Below are 12,475 nucleotides of genomic sequence, written 5' to 3'. Positions count from 1 at the left end.
TGATTTTAAGATTCTCTCTGTGTTTGGTGTTTGACAGTTTATTAGAATGTGTCTCAATGTGGGTTTCTTTGCGTTTATATTCATCCAAGAATATAAACACTAAATTGCATTAAATTTGGGATTTTTTTTTTTTGGCCATTATTTTTTCAAATAATGTCTCTGCTACTTGTCTCTCTCTTTTTCTTCTGTAACTCCCATACTGCATATGTTTGTTGGCTTTATGGTGTCTTACAGATCCCACAGGCTCTGTTCACTTTTCTTTAATATTTTTTCTTTCTTGTTCCTCAGGTGATAATTTCAATTGTACTTTCTTCACATTCACTGATTTTCTCTTCTGCCTGCTCAAATATGCTTTTGAATCCCTCTAATGAATTTTTCATTTCAGTTATTGTACTTCTCAGCTCCAAAATAAAATTTTTGTTTTTTTGAGAGAGTCTCACTCTATGTCCAGGCTGGAATGCAGTGGCTCAATCTCAGCTCACTGCAACCTCCACCTCCCAGGTTCAAGCAATTCTTGGGCCTCAGCCTCCCAGGCAGCTGGGACTACAGGGCCGCACCACCACACCCAGATAATTTTTATATTTTTAGTGGAGACAGGGTTTCACCATGTTGGCCAGGTTGGTCTCAAACTCGTAACCTCAGGTGATCTGCCCACCTCAGCCTCCCAAAGTGCTGGGGTTACAGGCATGAGCCACCATGCCTGACTCAAAATTTTTTTGTTCCTTTTTATGTTTTCTGTTTCTTTATTGATAATTCCATATTGTTCATACATCATTTTCTTGACTTTGTCCACCTCTTCCTTTAGCTCTTTGAACATCTTTAAGACAGTTGTCCTGAAGTCTTTGTCTAGGAAAAAGTTTTCTACTATTTGGTCTTTCTCAGAGACTATGTCTGGTGATTTAATTTTTTCTTTTGAATTAGCTATACTTTCCTGTTTGTTTGTATGCCTTGTAATTTTTTGTTGAAAACTGGACATTTGAATTTTATATTTTGGCAGTTCCGGAAATCAGATTCTCCTCTTCCCCAAGGTTTGTGGTTTACTGGGTATGTGGTTGTTATTGCTGTAGTTTTTTGTTTTTTTTTTGTTTTTTTTTTTGGTTTTTGTTTTTTGTTTTTGAGACAGAGTCTCGCTCTGTTGACCAGGCTGGAGTGCAGTGGCGCAATCTCAACTCACTGCAACCTCCACCTCCTGGGTTCAAGCGATTCTTCTGCCTCAGCCTCTTGAGTAGCTGGGACTACAGGTGTGCACCACCATGCCTGGCTAATTTTTTTGTATTTTTAGTAGAGACAGGGTTTCACCATATTGGCCAGGCTGGTCTCTAACTCCTGACCTCATGACCCGCCCACCTTGGCCCTCCAAAGTGTTGGGATTACAGGCGTGAGCCACTGCGCCCAGCCTGTTGTTGCTGTTCTTACTGTAGTCGGGTGACTTTATGCCAGGCATTCACCCAAGGTGTAAATTTAAGCTCTTCTTGGGTATTTTCTGAGCCTAAATCTTTCCCTGGACATATGTAGTGACTTTCTGAATTCCCTATATATGCAGCTGCTTTTTGATGTTCCATTATTCAAATGTGGCTTCCAAAAGGGAAAAGAGGGAATAACGAAGGGGGCGGGAGGTAACAGGCTCTGGATCTTTAAATAATCTGAAACCTACTTCAGATGGTGAGGTTGCAACAGTGGAGTCTGCCTCTGTGTCTGCACCTCTATGATCAGAAGCAGCATTCAGAACATAGATCCCTGATATCTGGAAGACAAGGTCCTAATTCCCTTCTCTAAATTCCACAAGCTGTGTGCAAGCTGCACCAAGTACACGTGCATGACTGACTGCCATGGAGCTGGGAAAAGGGGATGGTTAGCCACTACCGTGCAAAGAGCTGAAATTGACCAAAATTAATTGCAATTTACTGTCCAAGCCTTCCTTTGGCAGCTGCAAGCCTTTGAATAGACTCCAGAGTTCCAGAATAGTTACATCAAACAGATTCTGCCAGTGTAATTATCTAGATAGGGAGACAGAGTCCTATATTTCCCACGCTACCATCTTGCCTGATGTCATCCACATATGTAGTTTTAAATTTTTTAGTGGCTGCTTTAAAAAGTGAAAAGGAACAGATAAATATTTTAACAATATATTTTACTTAAACTAGTGTATCCAAAATATGATTATTTTAACATGTAACAATATAAAAATTGGTGATTTTCATACTAAATATTTCAAAATATATATTGTATACCTAGAGAACATCTCAATCAAAGATGCTAAATTTTCAATGGCTAAAGTGAAATGTAGCACTACCAAAACAATAATGTTGTGCTTAGCAGAAAAATATTTTATTCTGCTTTAGTTTCTAAATTAATTAAAATTTAACAAAATTAAAAATTCAGTTCCTCAGTCTCAGTAGCCACATGTGGCAGTGGCTGCTGTACTGGCAGCCTGGCTGTAAACACCCACTTCCAAAACAGGGGATGTGTGAGGTAAGGTTTGATTTGGTTCTCTTTTCTTTTTTCTTTTTTTTTGTTGTTGTGTATGTGTGTGGGGTGGGGGACGGAGTCTTTCTGTGTCCTGCAGGCTGGAGTGCAGTGGCATGATCTTGGTTCACTGCAACCTCCGCCTCCTAGGTTCAAGCAATTCTCCTGCCCCAGCCTCCCTAGTAGCTGGGATTACAAGCACCCGCCACCATGCCCAGCTAATTTTTTTGTATATTTAGTAGAGACGAGGTTCCACCATGTTGGCCAGGCTGGTCTCGAACTCCTGACCTCAGGTGATCCGCCTGCCTCGGCCTCCCAAAGTGCTGGGCTTACAGACATGAGCCACTGTGCCCAGCCGGGTTTACTGAAGGGCATTCTGTTCCTTCCTTTTTCAAAATTCATACTGGATTAGGTGAGACAGTTCCCATGCAAGGCAGGCTTCAATCTGTAGAAGGCTGGGAAGTCGCTGTTAAAACAGAAGCCTCCACAGGGAATCCCTCCATCCCTCCTAAGACTAACCGTCAACATGTGGGTGAGTGGTTATGTCTTCTAGGCCATAAGTTTCCAGCAGGGATGGAAGCGTGCACAGCCATGTCGTGCTCGTCTTCTGTTCTGGAAGCAGTAAAGCTTTCATTCTCAGTCCAGCATAGGGCCTGCCACTTCTGATAAGAGCAGTGCTGGCAGCAGCTTCAGCTTCATTTTACAACCCTGAGAAGTTCTGCCCTGTTTGTGGGGATTCGTGCTGTGAACATCCATGCAGTAGAATTCCTGCTGCTTGCAGGAAGTTTTTTAATAGAGCTGATTGAGCAAGACAAAGAGGACTTCTGAATTTTTTAAGGTTTTTAATTTTTCAAATTTAGTACAAGATGGTAAGCCTCAGGAAATGCAGATTAAAGCCATAATAAGAGGCCGGGCATGGTGGCTCATACCTGTAATCCCAGCACTTTGGGAGGCTGACGCAGGCAGACTGCCTGAGCTCAGGAGTTTGAGACCAGCCTGGCCACCATAGTGAAACCCCATCTCTACTAAAAATACAAAAAATTAGCCAGATGGTGTGGCACGCGTTTGTAGTCCCAGCTACTGGGGAGGCTGAGGCAGGAGAATTGCTTGAACTAGGGAGGCAGGGGTTGCAGTGAGCCGAGATCTCGCCACTGCACTCCAGGTGGGCAACAGAGTGAGGTTCCGTCTCCAAAACAAAACAAAACCATAAAATGATACTATTTTACAATCATCAAATTTTTGGTAAAAGAAAAAAAATATTGTCTTTGTCAACAACACCCAAGAGCCTGTAAGGATATAGACTAAAACGAACCCTCATCCAGAACTAGTTGGACTGTAAATTAGTTCAGCCAGCCACTTTGGAAAACAACTGGACATTATCAAATGAAGTCAAAGGTGCAGATCCTTCACTGAATGTACACACTAGAGAAACTGCATGTGATGGAGGCGACACTCCCCGGGTTGCTTAGAGAGCACTGTTTGTAACAGGAAAAAGTCTGTTATGAACCCAAGTGTTCATAACAGAAGAATGGATAAATTGGATATATTCACATAATAAAATACTATATAGCTATGAAAATTAATGAAGTTATGTGTATCAACATGGTGATGTCACATATACAAAGTACAACACAAATCAGGACCAATACATACACTGTGATTTCACTTACAAGAAGGTCAAAAAGAAGCTAAACTGGATAGCAGGTCAGGCGCAGTAGCTCATGCCTGTAATCCCAACACTTTGGGAGGCCGAGGCGGGCAGACAGCTTGAGGCCAGGAGTTCGAGACCAGCCTGGCCAACAAGGCAAAATACTATCTCTACAAAAAATTTAAAAACTAGCTGGGCATGGTGGTGTGCACCTGTAGTCCCAGCTGTTTGGAGGCTGAGTGAGGTAGGAGGATGACTCGAGCCTGGCAGATCAAGGCTGCAGTGAGCCGAGATCATGCCACTGCACTCCAGCCTGGGCAACAGAGTGAAATAGCTGTCTCAAAAAAAACAAAAACAAAAAAACCTCAACTTGATAGCGTATTGTTTGGGAATACATTCCTATGTGGTGAAACTATGAAGAGAAGCAAGGCAGCCTGCTTGTAGTGGCTCACACCTGTAATCCCAACACTTTGGGAGGCAGAGGTGGGAGGATTGCTTGAGGCCAGGAGTTCAAGACCAACCTGGGCAACATAGCAAGACTCCTTGTCTACAAAAAAATTTTAAAAATTAGCTGGATGTGGCAGTGCACACCTGTAGTCCCACCTACTCAGGAAGCTGAGGTGGGAGGACCTCTTGAGGCCAAGACTTAGAGGTTACGGTGAGCTGTGATCACTTCAGTGCACTTCAGCCTGGGCAACAGAGTGAGACCCTGTCTCTTTAATAAAAAAAAAAAAAGAGCCTGGGCGCAGTGGTTCACGCCTGTAATCCCAGCACTTTGGGAGGCCGAGGTGGGCGGATCACAAGGTCAGGAGATCGAGACCATCCTGGCTAACACGGTGAAACCCCATCTCTACTAAAAATACAAAAAAAAAAAAAAAAAATTAGCCAGGCGTGGTGGTGGGCACCTGTAGTCCCGGCTACTCGGGAGGCTGAGGCAGGAGAATGGCGTGAACCCAGGAGGCGGAGCTTGCAGTGAGCCAAGATCACGCCACTGCACTCCAGCCTGGGTGACAGAGCGAGACTCCATCTCAAAGAAGAAAAAAAAAAGAGAAAGAGAGAAGTGAGGCACTGGTTAAGAGAAAACCCAGAGAGTGGTTACCTGTTTTCTTTAAGGTACAGTCATGCTCTGAAGTTTGGTTTAAGTCACAGTGATCAATGCCATTCTGTATACCTTCCAACATACACATATTTGGAAATCTGAACTATTTCATAACAGAAATGCCACCTAGCTTAGCTAAAAGGAATTATAGGAAATATACTTCTCTATAGACTCATGTGCATGCTCAATTAATTAGTCATATATTGTATATCATTTAGGTGGGTTAAAGAGCAGTGTAAATAAAACATGGTCCCTGCCCCTCAAGAATGTTCCATCTAGCAGATTCAGAGGCTTGCCCATCTGTGACACAATGTATCCTGATAGTCACAGCTGGCCTCCTCTGTGCAGGCATGAAGTAATTCATTAGATTTACTTCATTAGCATGAAGGCTCTGCCATATTAAGTGTAATGGGGGGTGGCTCATAAGTGGGGGTGTCTGAGGAGTGGGCCTGACCAATTGGTAAATTGGATGATTAGTTTGAAATGGCAGGATTTCAAATACATGCTTCACCCATTGTGTAGTTTTGCTGAAAATCAGTTCTGAATCTTAGGAGTTCTGTGGCAAATAAAAGGCAGATATCATATCCTCATTTTGCCACTGGAAGAATTGAGACATTTGCTGGCTTACTCTGTTCAGAAATACTTGGTGCATGGAAATATCCCAAAGGAACCCTGGTGGGTTTATACTTAGTTCTGTGTGTCCTCGTGTTTAACAAGCTGAGCGTGCTCAACCTTGGGAAGTGCAGGTCTCCTTGGGTGTTGCTGGCTTCCAGGCCTGCTGGGGGGCATCATTTTGGAGCCCATGCCAGTATTTTATGGGTAAACTTTTCATCCAGCATCCTACTCCCACCTCCCCCAAACGCTCTTGATTCTGAGCAGCCATGGGCCAGGCTTTTGCACCTAACAGGTAACATTTTGATAGGTGTATTGCTGGAAGGCTCAAGAGCACATGGATCTTCAAAAGGAAGCAAATCAGGATAGCTGAGGAAAAAAACACCAATTCCAGTGCTCAGTGAGAATGTATACAATTCCTACTAAGGCATCTGCTCTATGGACTGTTTTATCAGTCTGATTAATGGAGGGACCAAACACATCCTCACAGTTAATTGACATGATCTCTGCCCTTACTTATTGTTATTCTATTTTTATGGTTATTTTTATTAACAAGAAAACTATTGTTTCTAGTGAACTTAAGATGGCTGAATATCAAACCTAACAATTTAGGATGTTTTCCCAGAGTCTTCCAATCATTCCTCCGAAAAATGAGGGAGCATTTGATTCCTAACTTCCTCTTCTCCCTTCCCACGACAAGCCATAGAATTACAAGCACAGGTATAAATATCTTTCAGCTGATTAAATGGTGTCCTGCCAAAAGAAGATTTGTTTTGAGTATAATTTCTTGGATGCTCTTCTAAAGGAGAATGATCTTTCTTTAGAGGCCTCCATGGAAACGCAGTATTACATTTTCCATTCTTATAGAGAAGGGTAACAAAAGAACTATCTTCCTGCTGAAATCAAGAAATCGAGGGCTGGAGGATCCTAAGCTGTCCAGAACCCTATGACTGAGTCAGCTGGTAATTCCTCGTAAGAACTTGGCGTTTTTGAAGCCGCCTGGGCCGGATAAGTCAGGAGGTCCAAAGCAGCCTTCCAGATCAAGTCCTGCAGTGGAAGCACCTCCTCCCGTCCTCCCTCCAAATCAGGAAATGTGCTCAGAGCTAGGTTTGGGGACAATTTGAACAGACAGTCTTTGTTCCCTGCCCAGCACATTCCCACCTGGTGGGAGCTAAAAGCCGCAGCAGGGAAGGGTCTATCCCTCTGAGGGTCGGGAACATAACGGGGCTGCAGCGTCCGGTCCCTCTTCTGAGTGCCCTGCTTCTTGTCCTGACCCTGGAACCCAACCCTGTGCTCCTGGAACTTACATACCGTTCTCTTCCTGTCAAACGTGAGCCTTCTGTGAAAAACAATGCCTGGTTGAAGTTTCCCTGAGAAGCCTGCTTGTTTCAGACACAGATCTGCTAACAGCCCAGATGGCAGGATCTCTGACCAGCCTCCTGTCATTGAAAAAGGGTGCTTGGGGAAGGTCTTTTGTTGAGAGGATGCATTAAATCCTTCTTAGTGGGGTCAGCCCCAGTCCTTGCATAAATACCTCCTGTGGATTCGATCTTGAAGGATGGGTAGATCCCAAAAGGAGGGCACCCTTCCTGAGCTCCAGAAGACTTGCAGCTCTTTCCCATACTCTATGCAGCTGTGCCTGCATAGAGGAAATTTATCCTTTCCACTACTGCAGACCAATAGGTCCTGTGAGAAACGAGTGATGAACACGATCGTGTTTCTGCAGCATTCGCCTACCTGTGACTCCCAGAAACAGTAGCATCCATGTACCTGGAGAGTAGCAGCCCCAGGTGGCATCTTCCCATGGCCACACCTCCAGCCTGGCCTTCCCTAAACCCCCTTGCACGCAGCCGCCAGAGTGCTGGGTTTGATCACTGAGAGGCTAAATCTCTGTCATGTGACTGAATGACTTACTGACCATCTGTCATTATTTTAGGGAAATATTTGTTAAAAGGATTTTTTATAAAGATAGATGACTTTCCTAAATGCTCATGTAAATGAAATAGTTTTTAAAAATTACCACTCACAACCATAAATATCCTTTTTTTGTTGTGTGTACCCACACACATAAAGATATACATAAGACATACACAATAAAACTGCACTATTATAAAGCTTCTCATAAACTGGAAATTGGCTTCCGTCCTCCACTCAGGCCCTGGCTAAAGCTCTTATCCTACTGGGAGAAGAGGAGACATGGAGGGGCCGGCGAGGTCAAGTGGCAAAAGAGAAGGCCCCGCTGAGGCCCGGGGTGGAGAGGCAGAAGTGGGACTCCACACTCCCTTATCCTCCCTAACTCATCCCTTCAAACCCGGCCGTAAGATCCAGAACTGTCCCCATCACTATGCAAGCTGCTGCCAGTCTGCATAAGCCAGACCAGCTGGGGGCTCCCAGCTGGACCCTCAGACTCAGGCCTCAGGCTAGGCGGGCTGGCTGCAGCCTTTGCATCGACCACTTGATAATGCAATCCTGCATCTTCTGTGATGGAAACTTTTAGTCCCACATTAGGATAGAAATATATACTATTTTTATTTTATTTCATTCATTTATTTTTGAGACAGAGTCTCACTCTGTCACCCAGGCTGGAGTGCAGTGGTGTGACGTCGGCTCACTACAACCTGTGCCTCCCAGGCTCAAGTGATTCTCCTGCCTCAGCCTCCTGAGTAGCTGGGATTACAGGCGCATACCACCATGTGTGGCTAATTTTTGTATTTTTAGTAGAGACAGGGTTTCACCATGTTGGCCAGGCTAGTCTCAAACTCATGACCTCAAATGATCCACCCGCTTCAGCCTCCCAAAGTGCTAGGATTACAGGGTGAGCCACTGTGCCCGGCCTAAATATAAACTACTTTTTTAAAATAGTAAAATGAACAGCAGTGTACCTCCCACCTAGCTGAAAAATAGAGTATTCCCTCTGCCTTTAAACCTGGTCCCCTGCTGCCCAAGTACGTTCCCTTTCCTTCCCCATAAACAGACCCACTCTCCTGAATTGTGTGGAAAGCAGCCCTTTGCTTTTCTTCATGGGAGTACCACGTATGTGCATATTCCTAAACAGGTTATTGTTGAGTTACTTGTTTTTGACCTTTAGATAATGAAATTATACTGCATATATGTCTCTTTGACATGCTTCTGCCACTCAGTTTTACGTTTGTGATACTCACCATGCCAATAAGTGTAATAATAGTAGTTCATTTCTTTTCACTATTCTGATATAAAATAATTATCCTTTCCACTGTTGAAGGACATCAGAGTTTCCAGTTTGTGGTTTCTCTAAAGAAGTGCTGTTGTGAACATTGCTGTTCTTCTCTCCTGGTGCTGTGTGCAAACATTTCTCACACTTGGATGTGCATCAGAGTCACCTGAAGGGCTTACTGAAACCCAGGTTGCTGGGCCCCAGCCCTAGAGTTTCTGCCTCAGTAGGTCTAGTGGCTGGAGAATTTGCATTTCTAACAAGTTCCCGTGATACTGATGCTGCTGGTCTAGGGACCACTGCCCTAAAGTACACCCCAGGAGCAGAGCTACTGTGTTGTTGGATATGTATTTGTTCAAACCTTATTAGGTAATGCAAAATTATTTTCCAAAGTTGCACCAATTTGCAGTCTTGCCAACAATGAATATGAGTTCCTGTTGCTCAGAATCCTTGTCAACATTTGAATATTGTCTAACTTCAAAATGTGTGCCCATCTGGTATGTGTGAAATGGTGTCTCGTGATTTTGATTTGCATTTTTCAAAATACTAATGAGGTTGAACAACTTATCCTGTGTGTTTTGCTCATTCCTCTTTCCTCTTCTATGACAGACCTCTTCCTATCTTTGTGTGTGTGTGTATTTTGCTATTAAGTTTTTAGTCTTTTCTTACTGATTCAAGGGAGGGATTATAAAGTCTGTTCTGCACAATAATCCATATTGGTTGTCTACGTACAAATTTATTTTCCTATTCTGTAGCTTATCTTTTCTCATTCTGTATTTTCTTTTTCTTTTTTGATATGGAGTCTTGCTCTGTCTCCCAGGCTGGAGTGCAGTGGCGTGTCCGCCCCCCAGGTTCACGCCATTCTCCTGCCTCAGCCTCCCGAGTAGCTGGGACTATAGGTGCCCACCACTGTGCCCAGCTAATTTTTTGTATTTTTAGTAGGGTCGGGGTTTCACCGTGTTAGCCAGGATGGTCTCGATCTCCTGACCTTGTGATCCGCCCACCTCGGCCTCCCAAAGTGCTGGGATTACAGGCGTGAGCCACCACACCCGGCCTCATTCTGTTCTTTCTTTATTAAACAGAAGTCCTTAATATTAATGGAGTCAAGTGTATCCATCTTTTCCTTTGTGGTTCATATTCTTTGTGTTTCCTTTATGGTTCATATTCTTTTGTGTTTATTTAAGACCTCCCTGCTTCGGAATTTTAAAGCTACTTTCCCACATAGTATTCTAAATGTTTTATGTATTTGTGTTTTACAGAACAGTATTTAGTCTACCAGAAATTGATTTTTTGAGTAGGGAGTGATGCAGGGATCCAATTTTATTTTTCCTCTTGGGATACAAGGATAACCTCTCATCCTTGTTTGAGAGGTTTATTGACTATTCCATCTTTTCCCACTGATCTGCCTTGCTGTCTCTATCAAAACTCAAGTTTCCTTATATGGACAGTCTGCTTCTGAACTCTCTATCTGTTCTATTGGACTACTTTAAGTCAGTGCCACGCTTTTTTTTTTTTTTTTTAACTGCTGTTTTTTGAGACAGGGTCTACCTCTGTCACCCAGGCTGGAGTGCAGTGCAATCTCAGCTCACTGCAGCCTCAGGATCTCAAGTAGCTGGGACTGCAGGCACATGCCACCAAGCCTGGCTAATTTTTCCTTTTTTTTTTTTTTTTTTTTTTTGAGATGGGGTTCACTCTGTCACTGCAGCTGGAGTGCAGCGGCACGATCACATCTCACTGAGCCTCAACCTCCCAGGCTGAGCCTCCCAAGTAGCTGGGACTATAAGCATGCATCACCACATCCAGCTAATTTTGTATTTTTTGTAGAGACAGGGTTTTGCCATGTTGCCTAGACTGGACTCAAACTCCTGGGCTCAGGAAATCTACCTGCTTCAGCCTCCCAAAGTGCTAGGGTTACAGACGTGAGCCACTGTACCCAGCCATTTTTAGTATTTTCTTTTTATAGAGATGGGGTCTCACTATGTTTCCCAGGCTGGTCTTGAACTCCTGGGCTCAAGTGATTCTCCTACCTCAGCCTTCCAAAGTGCTGGGATTATAGGTGTGAACCATCATGTGCAGCCTTAACTTTTGCTTTTAATTGACCATAAGAATTGTACATATTTATGGGGTACAGTGTTTTCATACAAGTATAGACTGTGTAATAATCAAATCAGGGTAATTAGCATATCCATCACCTCAAACACTGTTGCGGGAAGTCAGGGACCCTGAATGGAGGGACCGGCTGGAGCCGCGGCAGAGGAACATAAATTGTACAGATTTCATGGACATTTATCAGTTCCCAAATAATACTTTTATAATTTCTTATGCCTGTCTTTATTTTAATCTCTTAATACTGTTATCTTCGTAAGCTGAGGATGTACGTCACCTCAGGACCACTGTGATAATTGTGTTAACTGTACAAATTTATTGTAAAACGTGTGTTTGAACAATATGAAATCAGTGCACCTTGAAAAAGAACAGAATAACAGCGATTTTTAGGGAACAAGGGAAGACGACCATAAGGTCTGACTGCCTGTGGGGTCGGGCAAAAAGAGCCATATTTTTCTTCTTGCAGAGAGCCTATAAACGGACGTGGAAGTAGGAGAGATATCACTAAATTCTTTTCCTAGCAAGGAATATTAATATTAATACCCTGGGAAAGGAATGCATTCCTGGGGGGAGGCCTATAAACGGCCACTCTGGGAATGTCTGTCTTATGCAGTTGAGATAAGGACTGAGATACTCCCTGGTCTCCTGCAGTACCCTCAGGCTTACTAGGGTGGGGAAAACATCCGCCCTGGTAAATCTGTGGTCAGACCGGTTCTCTGCTCTTGGACCCTGTTTTCTGTTATTTAAGATGTTTATCAAGACAATATGTGCACCACTGAACATAGACCCTTATCAGTAGTTCTGCTTTTGCCCTCTGTCTTGTGATCTTTGTTAGACCCTTATTAGTAGCTCTGCTTTTTGCCCTTGGAAGCATGTGATCTTTATACCTACTCCCTGTTCTTACACCCCCTCTCCTTTTGAAATCCTTAATAAAAACTTGCTGGTCTGATACTCAGGTGGGCATCATGGTCCTACTGATACGTGATGTCATCCCTGGTGGCCCAGCTGTAAAATTCCTCTCTTTGTACTCTTTCTCTTTATTTCTCAGCCAGCGACACTTATGGAAAATAGAAAGAACCTATGTTGAAATACTGGGGGCGGGTTCCCCCAATAAAACACTTGTCATTTCTTTGTGGTAAGAATATTCAAAATCCTCTCTTCTAGTTATTTGGAAATAAACAATACAGTATTGTTAACTATAGTCACCCTACTGTGCAATAAAACACCAGAACTTATTTCTCGTATTTAACTGTAACTTTGTACCCATTAACCAGCTTCTTCCCATTTCCCGCTATCCCCCACCACCTCCCCGGCCTCTGGTAACTACTATTCTACTCTCTACTTCTATGATACC

General features: G+C 43.5%; 1 protein-coding gene across 1 annotated transcript in view; it reads left to right on the top strand.

Moving 5' to 3' along the window:
• ZRANB3 (zinc finger RANBP2-type containing 3) overlaps nucleotides 1–12,475 on the top strand; it is a 368,239-nt gene that overhangs the window by 342,786 nt on the left and 12,978 nt on the right. The window lies entirely within an intron of this gene.

Source organism: Gorilla gorilla, chromosome 11 (genome assembly GCF_029281585.2).
Source record: "Gorilla gorilla gorilla isolate KB3781 chromosome 11, NHGRI_mGorGor1-v2.1_pri, whole genome shotgun sequence".
In the NCBI taxonomy this organism is placed as follows: Eukaryota; Metazoa; Chordata; class Mammalia; order Primates; family Hominidae; genus Gorilla; species Gorilla gorilla.
Note: the sequence above shows the minus strand (reverse complement) of the source record. Positions and strands in the feature narration are given on the sequence as shown.